The following is a 17,254-nucleotide window of genomic DNA, read 5'->3' as shown; positions in this document are numbered from 1 at the left end:
ATATTTTTCGACGAATCTGTAAGAAAGGGTCAAGATTAAGAACCTTACACATATAATTGGTGAAAATACGAATTTTTTTCACTTTCGCTTCAGGGCCATTTTGTACTCAAATTCCATAGGTGTTAACATAGGAACTTTTTTCCCCTTTGGGACAGGGTCGTTAACTCGATCTGAAAAGTTATTTTCTCGTTTTAGTATCATACCATATCCACTAAAGATGGTCCTAAGTAAAAAATATGTTAGAAAAAAAACATTTACTCGTGTCGATAAGACATCACAACCTCAACCCTTATGAAAAGACCCTCATGGAGGCACCCGAATCAGTATCGGAAAAACCTTTGTTTCTCTCGATATTTTTCGATGAATCTGTAAGGAACGGTCAAGATTAAGAACCTTACACATATAATTGGTGAAAATACGAATTTTTTTCACTTTCGCTTCCGGGCCATTTTGCACTCAAATTCCATAGGTGTTAACAGAGGAACTTTTTTCCCCTTTGGGACAGGGTCGTTAACTCGATCTGAAAAGTTGTTTTCTCGTTTTAGTATCATACCATATCCACTAAAGATTGTCCTAAGTGAAAAATATGGAAGAAACAAAACATTTACTCGTGTCGATAAGACTTCACAACCTCAACCCTTATGAAAAGACCCTCATGGAGGCACCCGAATCAGTATCGGAAAAACCTTTGTTTCTCTCGATATTTTTCGACGAATCTGTAAGGAACGGTAAAGATTAAGAACCTTACACATATAATTGGTGAAAATACGATTTTTTTTCACTTTCGCTTCCGGGCCATTTTGCACTCAAATTCCATAGGTGTTAACATAGGAACTTTTTTCCCCTTTGGGACAGGGTCGTTAACTCGATCTGAAAAGTTGTTTTCTCGTTTTAGTATCATACCATATCCATTAAAGATTGTCCTAAGTGAAAAATATGGAAGAAACAAAACATTTACTCGTGTCGATAAGACTTCACAACCTCAACCCTTATGAAAAGACCCTCATGGAGGCACCCGAATCAGTATCGGAAAAACCTTTGTTTCAATCGATATTTTTCGACGAATCTGTAAGAAAGGGTCAAGATTAAGAACCTTACACATATAATTGGTGAAAATACGAATTTTTTTCACTTTCGCTTCAGGGCCATTTTGTACTCAAATTCCATAGGTGTTAACATAGGAACTTTTTTCCCCTTTGGGACAGGGTCGTTAACTCGATCTAAAAAGTTGTTTTCTCATTTTAGTATCATACCATATCCATTAAAGATTGTCCTAAGTGAAAAATATGGAAGAAACAAAACATTTACTCGTGTCGATAAGACATCACAACCTCAACCCTTATGAAAAGACCCTCATGGAGGCACCCGAATCAGTATCGGAAAAACCTTTGTTTCTCTCGATATTTTTCGATGAATCTGTAAGGAACGGTCAAGATTAAGAACCTTACACATATAATTGGTGAAAATACGAATTTTTTTCACTTTCGCTTCCGGGCCATTTTGCACTCAAATTCCATAGGTGTTAACATAGGAACTTTTTTCCCCTTTGGGACAGGGTCGTTAACTCGATCTAAAAAGTTGTTTTCTCGTTTTAGTATCATACCATATCCACTAAAGATGGTTGTAAGTAAAAAATATGTTAGAAACAAAACATTTACTCGTGTCGACAAGACTTCACAACCTCAACCCTTATGAAAAGACCCTCATGGAGGCACCCGAATCAGTATCGGAAAAACCTTTGTTTCTCTCGATATTTTTCGATGAATCTGTAAGGAACGGTCAAGATTAAGAACCTTACACATATAATTGGTGAAAATACGAATTTTTTTCACTTTCGCTTCCGGGCCATTTTGCACTCAAATTCCATAGGTGTTAACATAGGAACTTTTTTCCCCTTTGGGACAGGGTCGTTAACTCGATCTGAAAAGTTATTTTCTCGTTTTAGTATCATACCATATCCACTAAAGATGGTCCTAAGTAAAAAATATGTTAGAAAAAAAACATTTACTCGTGTCGATAAGACATCACAACCTCAACCCTTATGAAAAGACCCTCATGGAGGCACCCGAATCAGTATCGGAAAAACCTTTGTTTCTCTCGATATTTTTCGATGAATCTGTAAGGAACGGTCAAGATTAAGAACCTTACACATATAATTGGTGAAAATACGAATTTTTTTCACTTTCGCTTCCGGGCCATTTTGCACTCAAATTCCATAGGTGTTAACAGAGGAACTTTTTTCCCCTTTGGGACAGGGTCGTTAACTCGATCTGAAAAGTTGTTTTCTCGTTTTAGTATCATACCATATCCACTAAAGATTGTCCTAAGTGAAAAATATGGAAGAAACAAAACATTTACTCGTGTCGATAAGACTTCACAACCTCAACCCTTATGAAAAGACCCTCATGGAGGCACCCGAATCAGTATCGGAAAAACCTTTGTTTCTCTCGATATTTTTCGACGAATCTGTAAGGAACGGTAAAGATTAAGAACCTTACACATATAATTGGTGAAAATACGATTTTTTTTCACTTTCGCTTCCGGGCCATTTTGCACTCAAATTCCATAGGTGTTAACATAGGAACTTTTTTCCCCTTTGGGACAGGGTCGTTAACTCGATCTGAAAAGTTGTTTTCTCGTTTTAGTATCATACCATATCCATTAAAGATTGTCCTAAGTGAAAAATATGGAAGAAACAAAACATTTACTCGTGTCGATAAGACTTCACAACCTCAACCCTTATGAAAAGACCCTCATGGAGGCACCCGAATCAGTATCGGAAAAACCTTTGTTTCAATCGATATTTTTCGACGAATCTGTAAGAAAGGGTCAAGATTAAGAACCTTACACATATAATTGGTGAAAATACGAATTTTTTTCACTTTCGCTTCAGGGCCATTTTGTACTCAAATTCCATAGGTGTTAACATAGGAACTTTTTTCCCCTTTGGGACAGGGTCGTTAACTCGATCTGAAAAGTTGTTTTCTCGTTTTAGTATCATACCATATCCATTAAAGATTGTCCTAAGTGAAAAATATGGAAGAAACAAAACATTTACTCGTGTCGATAAGACTTCACAACCTCAACCCTTATGAAAAGACCCTCATGGAGGCACCCGAATCAGTATCGGAAAAACCTTTGTTTCTCTCGATATTTTTCGATGAATCTGTAAGGAACGGTCAAGATTAAGAACCTTACACATATAATTGGTGAAAATACGAATTTTTTTCACTTTCGCTTCCGGGCCATTTTGCACTCAAATTCCATAGGTGTTAACATAGGAACTTTTTTCCCCTTTGGGACAGGGTCGTTAACTCGATCTAAAAAGTTGTTTTCTCGTTTTAGTATCATACCATATCCACTAAAGATGGTTGTAAGTAAAAAATATGTTAGAAACAAAACATTTACTCGTGTCGACAAGACTTCACAACCTCAACCCTTATGAAAAGACCCTCATGGAGGCACCCGAATCAGTATCGGAAAAACCTTTGTTTCTCTCGATATTTTTCGATGAATCTGTAAGGAACGGTCAAGATTAAGAACCTTACACATATAATTGGTGAAAATACGAATTTTTTTCACTTTCGCTTCCGGGCCATTTTGCACTCAAATTCCATAGGTGTTAACATAGGAACTTTTTTCCCCTTTGGGACAGGGTCGTTAACTCGATCTGAAAAGTTATTTTCTCGTTTTAGTATCATACCATATCCACTAAAGATGGTCCTAAGTAAAAAATATGTTAGAAAAAAAACATTTACTCGTGTCGATAAGACATCACAACCTCAACCCTTATGAAAAGACCCTCATGGAGGCACCCGAATCAGTATCGGAAAAACCTTTGTTTCTCTCGATATTTTTCGATCAATCTGTAAGGAACGGTCAAGATTAAGAACCTTACACATATAATTGGTGAAAATACGAATTTTTTTCACTTTCGCTTCCGGGCCATTTTGCACTCAAATTCCATAGGTGTTAACAGAGGAACTTTTTTCCCCTTTGGGACAGGGTCGTTAACTCGATCTGAAAAGTTGTTTTCTCGTTTTAGTATCATACCATATCCACTAAAGATTGTCCTAAGTGAAAAATATGGAAGAAACAAAACATTTACTCGTGTCGATAAGACTTCACAACCTCAACCCTTATGAAAAGACCCTCATGGAGGCACCCGAATCAGTATCGGAAAAACCTTTGTTTCTCTCGATATTTTTCGACGAATCTGTAAGGAACGGTAAAGATTAAGAACCTTACACATATAATTGGTGAAAATACGATTTTTTTTCACTTTCGCTTCCGGGCCATTTTGCACTCAAATTCCATAGGTGTTAACATAGGAACTTTTTTCCCCTTTGGGACAGGGTCGTTAACTCGATCTGAAAAGTTGTTTTCTCGTTTTAGTATCATACCATATCCATTAAAGATTGTCCTAAGTGAAAAATATGGAAGAAACAAAACATTTACTCGTGTCGATAAGACTTCACAACCTCAACCCTTATGAAAAGACCCTCATGGAGGCACCCGAATCAGTATCGGAAAAACCTTTGTTTCAATCGATATTTTTCGACGAATCTGTAAGAAAGGGTCAAGATTAAGAACCTTACACATATAATTGGTGAAAATACGAATTTTTTTCACTTTCGCTTCAGGGCCATTTTGTACTCAAATTCCATAGGTGTTAACATAGGAACTTTTTTCCCCTTTGGGACAGGGTCGTTAACTCGATCTAAAAAGTTGTTTTCTCATTTTAGTATCATACCATATCCATTAAAGATTGTCCTAAGTGAAAAATATGGAAGAAACAAAACATTTACTCGTGTCGATAAGACATCACAACCTCAACCCTTATGAAAAGACCTTCATGGAGGCACCCGAATCAGTATCGGAAAAACCTTTGTTTCTCTCGATATTTTTCGATGAATCTGTAAGGAACGGTCAAGATTAAGAACCTTACACATATAATTGGTGAAAATACGAATTTTTTTCACTTTCGCTTCCGGGCCATTTTGCACTCAAATTCCATAGGTGTTAACATAGGAACTTTTTTCCCCTTTGGGACAGGGTCGTTAACTCGATCTGAAAAGTTATTTTCTCGTTTTAGTATCATACCATATCCACTAAAGATGGTCCTAAGTAAAAAATATGTTAGAAAAAAAACATTTACTCGTGTCGATAAGACATCACAACCTCAACCCTTATGAAAAGACCCTCATGGAGGCACCCGAATCAGTATCGGAAAAACCTTTGTTTCTCTCGATATTTTTCGATGAATCTGTAAGGAACGGTCAAGATTAAGAACCTTACACATATAATTGGTGAAAATACGAATTTTTTTCACTTTCGCTTCCGGGCCATTTTGCACTCAAATTCCATAGGTGTTAACAGAGGAACTTTTTTCCCCTTTGGGACAGGGTCGTTAACTCGATCTGAAAAGTTGTTTTCTCGTTTTAGTATCATACCATATCCACTAAAGATTGTCCTAAGTGAAAAATATGGAAGAAACAAAACATTTACTCGTGTCGATAAGACTTCACAACCTCAACCCTTATGAAAAGACCCTCATGGAGGCACCCGAATCAGTATCGGAAAAACCTTTGTTTCTCTCGATATTTTTCGACGAATCTGTAAGGAACGGTCAAGATTAAGAACCTTACACATATAATTGGTGAAAATACGAATTTTTTTCACTTTCGCTTCCGGGCCATTTTGCACTCAAATTCCATAGGTGTTACCATAGGAACTTTTTTCCCCTTTGGGACAGGGTCGTTAACTCGATCTGAAAAGTTGTTTTCTCGTTTTAGTATCATACCATATCCACTAAAGATGGTCTTAAGTTAAAAATATGGAAGAAACAAAACATTTACAAGTGTCGATAAGACTTCACATTCTCAAACCTTATGAAAAGACCATCATGGAGGCACCCGAATAAGTATCGGAAAAACCTTTGTTTCGCTCGATATTTTTCGACGAATCTGTAAGGAACGGTCAAGATTAAGAACCTTACACATATAATTGGTGAAAATACGAATTTTTTTCACTTTCGCTTCCGGGCCATTTTGCACTCAAATTCCATAGGTGTTAACAGAGGAACTTTTTTCCCCTTTGGGACAGGGTCGTTAACTCGATCTGAAAAGTTGTTTTCTCGTTTTAGTATCATACCATATCCACTAAAGATGGTCCTAAGTAAAAAATATGTTAGAAACAAAACATTTACTCGTGTCGATAAGACTTTACAACCTCAACCCTTATGAAAAGACCTTCATGGAGGCACCCGAATCAGTATCGGAAAAACCTTTGTTTCTCTCGATATTTTTCGACGAATCTGTAAGGAACGGTCAAGATTAAGAACCTTACACATATAATTGGTGAAAATACGAATTTTTTTCACTTTCGCTTCCGGGCCATTTTGCACTCAAATTCCATACGTGTTAACATAGGAACTTTTTTCCCCTTTGGGACAGGGTCGTTAACTCGATCTGAAAAGTTGTTTTCTCGTTTTAGTATCATACCATATCCACTAAAGATGGTCCTAAGTGAAAATTATGTTAGAAAAAAAACATTTACTCGTGTCGATAAGACTTCACAACCTCAACCCTTATGAAAAGACCCTCATGGAGGCACCCGAATCAGTATCGGAAAAACCTTTGTTTCTCTCGATATTTTTCGACGAATCTGTATGGAACGGTCAATATTAAGAACCTTACACATATAATTGGTGAAAATACGAATTTTTTTCACTTTCGCTTCCGGACCATTTTGCACTCAAATTCCATAGGTGTTAACATAGGAACTTTTTTCCCCTTTGGGACAGGGTCGTTAACTCGATCTGAAAAGTTGTTTTCTCGTTTTAGTATCATACCATATCCACTAAAGATTGTCCTAAGTGAAAAATATGGAAGAAACAAAACATTTACTCGTGTCGATAAGACTTCACATTCTCAACCCTTATGAAAAGACCCTCATGGAGGCACCCGAATCAGTATCGGAAAAACCTTTGTTTCTCTCGATATTTTTCGACGAATCTGTAAGGAACGGTAAAGATTAAGAACCTTACACATATAATTGGTGAAAATACGATTTTTTTTCACTTTCGCTTCCGGGCCATTTTGCACTCAAATTCCATAGGTGTTAACATAGGAACTTTTTTCCCCTTTGGGACAGGGTCGTTAACTCGATCTGAAAAGTTGTTTTCTCGTTTTAGTATCATACCATATCCACTAAAGATGGTCCTAAGTAAAAAATATGTTAGAAACAAAACATTTACTCGTGTCGATAAGACTTCACAACCACAACCCTTATGAAAAGACCCTCATGGAGGCACCCGAATCAGTATCGGAAAAACCTTTGTTTCAATCGATATTTTTCGACGAATCTGTAAGAAAGGGTCAAGATTAAGAACCTTACACATATAATTGGTGAAAATACGAATTTTTTTCACTTTCGCTTCAGGGCCATTTTGTACTCAAATTCCATAGGTGTTAACATAGGAACTTTTTTCCCCTTTGGGACAGGGTCGTTAACTCGATCTAAAAAGTTGTTTTCTCGTTTTAGTATCATACCATATCCACTAAAGATGGTTGTAAGTAAAAAATATGTTAGAAACAAAACATTTACTCGTGTCGACAAGACTTCACAACCTCAACCCTTATGAAAAGACCCTCATGGAGGCACCCGAATCAGTATCGGAAAAACCTTTGTTTCTCTCGATATTTTTCGATGAATCTGTAAGGAACGGTCAAGATTAAGAACCTTACACATATAATTGGTGAAAATACGAATTTTTTTCACTTTCGCTTCCGGGCCATTTTGCACTCAAATTCCATAGGTGTTAACATAGGAACTTTTTTCCCCTTTGGGACAGGGTCGTTAACTCGATCTGAAAAGTTATTTTCTCGTTTTAGTATCATACCATATCCACTAAAGATGGTCCTAAGTAAAAAATATGTTAGAAAAAAAACATTTACTCGTGTCGATAAGACATCACAACCTCAACCCTTATGAAAAGACCCTCATGGAGGCACCCGAATCAGTATCGGAAAAACCTTTGTTTCTCTCGATATTTTTCGATGAATCTGTAAGGAACGGTCAAGATTAAGAACCTTACACATATAATTGGTGAAAATACGAATTTTTTTCACTTTCGCTTCCGGGCCATTTTGCACTCAAATTCCATAGGTGTTAACAGAGGAACTTTTTTCCCCTTTGGGACAGGGTCGTTAACTCGATCTGAAAAGTTGTTTTCTCGTTTTAGTATCATACCATATCCACTAAAGATTGTCCTAAGTGAAAAATATGGAAGAAACAAAACATTTACTCGTGTCGATAAGACTTCACAAGCTCAACCCTTATGAAAAGACCCTCATGGAGGCACCCGAATCAGTATCGGAAAAACCTTTGTTTCTCTCGATATTTTTCGACGAATCTGTAAGGAACGGTAAAGATTAAGAACCTTACACATATAATTGGTGAAAATACGATTTTTTTTCACTTTCGCTTCCGGGCCATTTTGCACTCAAATTCCATAGGTGTTAACATAGGAACTTTTTTCCCCTTTGGGACAGGGTCGTTAACTCGATCTGAAAAGTTGTTTTCTCGTTTTAGTATCATACCATATCCATTAAAGATTGTCCTAAGTGAAAAATATGGAAGAAACAAAACATTTACTCGTGTCGATAAGACTTCACAACCTCAACCCTTATGAAAAGACCCTCATGGAGGCACCCGAATCAGTATCGGAAAAACCTTTGTTTCAATCGATATTTTTCGACGAATCTGTAAGAAAGGGTCAAGATTAAGAACCTTACACATATAATTGGTGAAAATACGAATTTTTTTCACTTTCGCTTCAGGGCCATTTTGTACTCAAATTCCATAGGTGTTAACATAGGAACTTTTTTCCCCTTTGGGACAGGGTCGTTAACTCGATCTAAAAAGTTGTTTTCTCATTTTAGTATCATACCATATCCATTAAAGATTGTCCTAAGTGAAAAATATGGAAGAAACAAAACATTTACTCGTGTCGATAAGACATCACAACCTCAACCCTTATGAAAAGACCCTCATGGAGGCACCCGAATCAGTATCGGAAAAACCTTTGTTTCTCTCGATATTTTTCGATGAATCTGTAAGGAACGGTCAAGATTAAGAACCTTACACATATAATTGGTGAAAATACGAATTTTTTTCACTTTCGCTTCCGGGCCATTTTGCACTCAAATTCCATAGGTGTTAACATAGGAACTTTTTTCCCCTTTGGGACAGGGTCGTTAACTCGATCTGAAAAGTTATTTTCTCGTTTTAGTATCATACCATATCCACTAAAGATGGTCCTAAGTAAAAAATATGTTAGAAAAAAAACATTTACTCGTGTCGATAAGACATCACAACCTCAACCCTTATGAAAAGACCCTCATGGAGGCACCCGAATCAGTATCGGAAAAACCTTTGTTTCTCTCGATATTTTTCGATGAATCTGTAAGGAACGGTCAAGATTAAGAACCTTACACATATAATTGGTGAAAATACGAATTTTTTTCACTTTCGCTTCCGGGCCATTTTGCACTCAAATTCCATAGGTGTTAACAGAGGAACTTTTTTCCCCTTTGGGACAGGGTCGTTAACTCGATCTGAAAAGTTGTTTTCTCGTTTTAGTATCATACCATATCCACTAAAGATTGTCCTAAGTGAAAAATATGGAAGAAACAAAACATTTACTCGTGTCGATAAGACTTCACAACCTCAACCCTTATGAAAAGACCCTCATGGAGGCACCCGAATCAGTATCGGAAAAACCTTTGTTTCTCTCGATATTTTTCGACGAATCTGTAAGGAACGGTCAAGATTAAGAACCTTACACATATAATTGGTGAAAATACGAATTTTTTTCACTTTCGCTTCCGGGCCATTTTGCACTCAAATTCCATAGGTGTTACCATAGGAACTTTTTTCCCCTTTGGGACAGGGTCGTTAACTCGATCTGAAAAGTTGTTTTCTCGTTTTAGTATCATACCATATCCACTAAAGATGGTCTTAAGTTAAAAATATGGAAGAAACAAAACATTTACAAGTGTCGATAAGACTTCACATTCTCAAACCTTATGAAAAGACCATCATGGAGGCACCCGAATAAGTATCGGAAAAACCTTTGTTTCGCTCGATATTTTTCGACGAATCTGTAAGGAACGGTCAAGATTAAGAACCTTACACATATAATTGGTGAAAATACGAATTTTTTTCACTTTCGCTTCCGGGCCATTTTGCACTCAAATTCCATAGGTGTTAACAGAGGAACTTTTTTCCCCTTTGGGACAGGGTCGTTAACTCGATCTGAAAAGTTGTTTTCTCGTTTTAGTATCATACCATATCCACTAAAGATGGTCCTAAGTAAAAAATATGTTAGAAACAAAACATTTACTCGTGTCGATAAGACTTTACAACCTCAACCCTTATGAAAAGACCTTCATGGAGGCACCCGAATCAGTATCGGAAAAACCTTTGTTTCTCTCGATATTTTTCGACGAATCTGTAAGGAACGGTCAAGATTAAGAACCTTACACATATAATTGGTGAAAATACGAATTTTTTTTACTTTCGCTTCCGGGCCATTTTGCACTCAAATTCCATACGTGTTAACATAGAAACTTTTTTCCCCTTTGGGACAGGGTCGTTAACTCGATCTGAAAAGTTGTTTTCTCGTTTTAGTATCATACCATATCCACTAAAGATTGTCCTAAGTGAAAAATATGGAAGAAACAAAACATTTACTCGTGTCGATAAGACATCACAACCTCAACCCTTATGAAAAGACCCTCATGGAGGCACCCGAATCAGTATCGGAAAAACCTTTGTTTCTCTCGATATTTTTCGATGAATCTGTAAGGAACGGTCAAGATTAAGAACCTTACACATATAATTGGTGAAAATACGAATTTTTTTCACTTTCGCTTCCGGGCCATTTTGCACTCAAATTCCATAGGTGTTAACATAGGAACTTTTTTCCCCTTTGGGACAGGGTCGTTAACTCGATCTGAAAAGTTATTTTCTCGTTTTAGTATCATACCATATCCACTAAAGATGGTCCTAAGTAAAAAATATGTTAGAAAAAAAACATTTACTCGTGTCGATAAGACATCACAACCTCAACCCTTATGAAAAGACCCTCATGGAGGCACCCGAATCAGTATCGGAAAAACCTTTGTTTCTCTCGATATTTTTCGATGAATCTGTAAGGAACGGTCAAGATTAAGAACCTTACACATATAATTGGTGAAAATACGAATTTTTTTCACTTTCGCTTCCGGGCCATTTTGCACTCAAATTCCATAGGTGTTACCATAGGAACTTTTTTCCCCTTTGGGACAGGGTCGTTAACTCGATCTGAAAAGTTGTTTTCTCGTTTTAGTATCATACCATATCCACTAAAGATGGTCTTAAGTTAAAAATATGGAAGAAACAAAACATTTACAAGTGTCGATAAGACTTCACATTCTCAAACCTTATGAAAAGACCATCATGGAGGCACCCGAATAAGTATCGGAAAAACCTTTGTTTCGCTCGATATTTTTCGACGAATCTGTAAGGAACGGTCAAGATTAAGAACCTTACACATATAATTGGTGAAAATACGAATTTTTTTCACTTTCGCTTCCGGGCCATTTTGCACTCAAATTCCATAGGTGTTAACAGAGGAACTTTTTTCCCCTTTGGGACAGGGTCGTTAACTCGATCTGAAAAGTTGTTTTCTCGTTTTAGTATCATACCATATCCACTAAAGATGGTCCTAAGTAAAAAATATGTTAGAAACAAAACATTTACTCGTGTCGATAAGACTTTACAACCTCAACCCTTATGAAAAGACCTTCATGGAGGCACCCGAATCAGTATCGGAAAAACCTTTGTTTCTCTCGATATTTTTCGACGAATCTGTAAGGAACGGTCAAGATTAAGAACCTTACACATATAATTGGTGAAAATACGAATTTTTTTCACTTTCGCTTCCGGGCCATTTTGCACTCAAATTCCATACGTGTTAACATAGGAACTTTTTTCCCCTTTGGGACAGGGTCGTTAACTCGATCTGAAAAGTTGTTTTCTCGTTTTAGTATCATACCATATCCACTAAAGATGGTCCTAAGTGAAAATTATGTTAGAAAAAAAACATTTACTCGTGTCGATAAGACTTCACAACCTCAACCCTTATGAAAAGACCCTCATGGAGGCACCCGAATCAGTATCGGAAAAACCTTTGTTTCTCTCGATATTTTTCGACGAATCTGTATGGAACGGTCAATATTAAGAACCTTACACATATAATTGGTGAAAATACGAATTTTTTTCACTTTCGCTTCCGGACCATTTTGCACTCAAATTCCATAGGTGTTAACATAGGAACTTTTTTCCCCTTTGGGACAGGGTCGTTAACTCGATCTGAAAAGTTGTTTTCTCGTTTTAGTATCATACCATATCCACTAAAGATTGTCCTAAGTGAAAAATATGGAAGAAACAAAACATTTACTCGTGTCGATAAGACTTCACATTCTCAACCCTTATGAAAAGACCCTCATGGAGGCACCCGAATCAGTATCGGAAAAACCTTTGTTTCTCTCGATATTTTTCGACGAATCTGTAAGGAACGGTAAAGATTAAGAACCTTACACATATAATTGGTGAAAATACGATTTTTTTTCACTTTCGCTTCCGGGCCATTTTGCACTCAAATTCCATAGGTGTTAACATAGGAACTTTTTTCCCCTTTGGGACAGGGTCGTTAACTCGATCTGAAAAGTTGTTTTCTCGTTTTAGTATCATACCATATCCACTAAAGATGGTCCTAAGTAAAAAATATGTTAGAAACAAAACATTTACTCGTGTCGATAAGACTTCACAACCACAACCCTTATGAAAAGACCCTCATGGAGGCACCCGAATCAGTATCGGAAAAACCTTTGTTTCAATCGATATTTTTCGACGAATCTGTAAGAAAGGGTCAAGATTAAGAACCTTACACATATAATTGGTGAAAATACGAATTTTTTTCACTTTCGCTTCAGGGCCATTTTGTACTCAAATTCCATAGGTGTTAACATAGGAACTTTTTTCCCCTTTGGGACAGGGTCGTTAACTCGATCTAAAAAGTTGTTTTCTCGTTTTAGTATCATACCATATCCACTAAAGATGGTTGTAAGTAAAAAATATGTTAGAAACAAAACATTTACTCGTGTCGACAAGACTTCACAACCTCAACCCTTATGAAAAGACCCTCATGGAGGCACCCGAATCAGTATCGGAAAAACCTTTGTTTCTCTCGATATTTTTCGATGAATCTGTAAGGAACGGTCAAGATTAAGAACCTTACACATATAATTGGTGAAAATACGAATTTTTTTCACTTTCGCTTCCGGGCCATTTTGCACTCAAATTCCATAGGTGTTAACATAGGAACTTTTTTCCCCTTTGGGACAGGGTCGTTAACTCGATCTGAAAAGTTATTTTCTCGTTTTAGTATCATACCATATCCACTAAAGATGGTCCTAAGTAAAAAATATGTTAGAAAAAAAACATTTACTCGTGTCGATAAGACATCACAACCTCAACCCTTATGAAAAGACCCTCATGGAGGCACCCGAATCAGTATCGGAAAAACCTTTGTTTCTCTCGATATTTTTCGATGAATCTGTAAGGAACGGTCAAGATTAAGAACCTTACACATATAATTGGTGAAAATACGAATTTTTTTCACTTTCGCTTCCGGGCCATTTTGCACTCAAATTCCATAGGTGTTAACAGAGGAACTTTTTTCCCCTTTGGGACAGGGTCGTTAACTCGATCTGAAAAGTTGTTTTCTCGTTTTAGTATCATACCATATCCACTAAAGATTGTCCTAAGTGAAAAATATGGAAGAAACAAAACATTTACTCGTGTCGATAAGACTTCACAAGCTCAACCCTTATGAAAAGACCCTCATGGAGGCACCCGAATCAGTATCGGAAAAACCTTTGTTTCTCTCGATATTTTTCGACGAATCTGTAAGGAACGGTAAAGATTAAGAACCTTACACATATAATTGGTGAAAATACGATTTTTTTTCACTTTCGCTTCCGGGCCATTTTGCACTCAAATTCCATAGGTGTTAACATAGGAACTTTTTTCCCCTTTGGGACAGGGTCGTTAACTCGATCTGAAAAGTTGTTTTCTCGTTTTAGTATCATACCATATCCATTAAAGATTGTCCTAAGTGAAAAATATGGAAGAAACAAAACATTTACTCGTGTCGATAAGACTTCACAACCTCAACCCTTATGAAAAGACCCTCATGGAGGCACCCGAATCAGTATCGGAAAAACCTTTGTTTCAATCGATATTTTTCGACGAATCTGTAAGAAAGGGTCAAGATTAAGAACCTTACACATATAATTGGTGAAAATACGAATTTTTTTCACTTTCGCTTCAGGGCCATTTTGTACTCAAATTCCATAGGTGTTAACATAGGAACTTTTTTCCCCTTTGGGACAGGGTCGTTAACTCGATCTAAAAAGTTGTTTTCTCATTTTAGTATCATACCATATCCATTAAAGATTGTCCTAAGTGAAAAATATGGAAGAAACAAAACATTTACTCGTGTCGATAAGACATCACAACCTCAACCCTTATGAAAAGACCCTCATGGAGGCACCCGAATCAGTATCGGAAAAACCTTTGTTTCTCTCGATATTTTTCGATGAATCTGTAAGGAACGGTCAAGATTAAGAACCTTACACATATAATTGGTGAAAATACGAATTTTTTTCACTTTCGCTTCCGGGCCATTTTGCACTCAAATTCCATAGGTGTTAACATAGGAACTTTTTTCCCCTTTGGGACAGGGTCGTTAACTCGATCTGAAAAGTTATTTTCTCGTTTTAGTATCATACCATATCCACTAAAGATGGTCCTAAGTAAAAAATATGTTAGAAAAAAAACATTTACTCGTGTCGATAAGACATCACAACCTCAACCCTTATGAAAAGACCCTCATGGAGGCACCCGAATCAGTATCGGAAAAACCTTTGTTTCTCTCGATATTTTTCGATGAATCTGTAAGGAACGGTCAAGATTAAGAACCTTACACATATAATTGGTGAAAATACGAATTTTTTTCACTTTCGCTTCCGGGCCATTTTGCACTCAAATTCCATAGGTGTTAACAGAGGAACTTTTTTCCCCTTTGGGACAGGGTCGTTAACTCGATCTGAAAAGTTGTTTTCTCGTTTTAGTATCATACCATATCCACTAAAGATTGTCCTAAGTGAAAAATATGGAAGAAACAAAACATTTACTCGTGTCGATAAGACTTCACAACCTCAACCCTTATGAAAAGACCCTCATGGAGGCACCCGAATCAGTATCGGAAAAACCTTTGTTTCTCTCGATATTTTTCGACGAATCTGTAAGGAACGGTCAAGATTAAGAACCTTACACATATAATTGGTGAAAATACGAATTTTTTTCACTTTCGCTTCCGGGCCATTTTGCACTCAAATTCCATAGGTGTTACCATAGGAACTTTTTTCCCCTTTGGGACAGGGTCGTTAACTCGATCTGAAAAGTTGTTTTCTCGTTTTAGTATCATACCATATCCACTAAAGATGGTCTTAAGTTAAAAATATGGAAGAAACAAAACATTTACAAGTGTCGATAAGACTTCACATTCTCAAACCTTATGAAAAGACCATCATGGAGGCACCCGAATAAGTATCGGAAAAACCTTTGTTTCGCTCGATATTTTTCGACGAATCTGTAAGGAACGGTCAAGATTAAGAACCTTACACATATAATTGGTGAAAATACGAATTTTTTTCACTTTCGCTTCCGGGCCATTTTGCACTCAAATTCCATAGGTGTTAACAGAGGAACTTTTTTCCCCTTTGGGACAGGGTCGTTAACTCGATCTGAAAAGTTGTTTTCTCGTTTTAGTATCATACCATATCCACTAAAGATGGTCCTAAGTAAAAAATATGTTAGAAACAAAACATTTACTCGTGTCGATAAGACTTTACAACCTCAACCCTTATGAAAAGACCTTCATGGAGGCACCCGAATCAGTATCGGAAAAACCTTTGTTTCTCTCGATATTTTTCGACGAATCTGTAAGGAACGGTCAAGATTAAGAACCTTACACATATAATTGGTGAAAATACGAATTTTTTTTACTTTCGCTTCCGGGCCATTTTGCACTCAAATTCCATACGTGTTAACATAGGAACTTTTTTCCCCTTTGGGACAGGGTCGTTAACTCGATCTGAAAAGTTGTTTTCTCGTTTTAGTATCATACCATATCCACTAAAGATGGTCCTAAGTGAAAATTATGTTAGAAAAAAAACATTTACTCGTGTCGATAAGACTTCACAACCTCAACCCTTATGAAAAGACCCTCATGGAGGCACCCGAATCAGTATCGGAAAAACCTTTGTTTCTCTCGATATTTTTCGACGAATCTGTATGGAACGGTCAATATTAAGAACCTTACACATATAATTGGTGAAAATACGAATTTTTTTCACTTTCGCTTCCGGACAATTTTGCACTCAAATTCCATAGGTGTTAACATAGGAACTTTTTTCCCCTTTGGGACAGGGTCGTTAACTCGATCTGAAAAGTTGTTTTCTCGTTTTAGTATCATACCATATCCACTAAAGATTGTCCTAAGTGAAAAATATGGAAGAAACAAAACATTTACTCGTGTCGATAAGACTTCACATTCTCAACCCTTATGAAAAGACCCTCATGGAGGCACCCGAATCAGTATCGGAAAAACCTTTGTTTCTCTCGATATTTTTCGACGAATCTGTAAGGAACGGTAAAGATTAAGAACCTTACACATATAATTGGTGAAAATACGATTTTTTTTCACTTTCGCTTCCGGGCCATTTTGCACTCAAATTCCATAGGTGTTAACATAGGAACTTTTTTCCCCTTTGGGACAGGGTCGTTAACTCGATCTGAAAAGTTGTTTTCTCGTTTTAGTATCATACCATATCCACTAAAGATGGTCCTAAGTAAAAAATATGTTAGAAACAAAACATTTACTCGTGTCGATAAGACTTCACAACCACAACCCTTATGAAAAGACCCTCATGGAGGCACCCGAATCAGTATCGGAAAAACCTTTGTTTCAATCGATATTTTTCGACGAATCTGTAAGAAAGGGTCAAGATTAAGAACCTTACACATATAATTGGTGAAAATACGAATTTTTTTCACTTTCGCTTCAGGGCCATTTTGT

Source organism: Cucurbita pepo, chromosome 20, assembly GCF_057944985.1.
Source record: "Cucurbita pepo subsp. pepo isolate OVF chromosome 20, ASM5794498v1, whole genome shotgun sequence".
NCBI lineage: Eukaryota > Viridiplantae > Streptophyta > Magnoliopsida > Cucurbitales > Cucurbitaceae > Cucurbita > Cucurbita pepo.
This window is presented reverse-complemented; position numbering follows the sequence as displayed.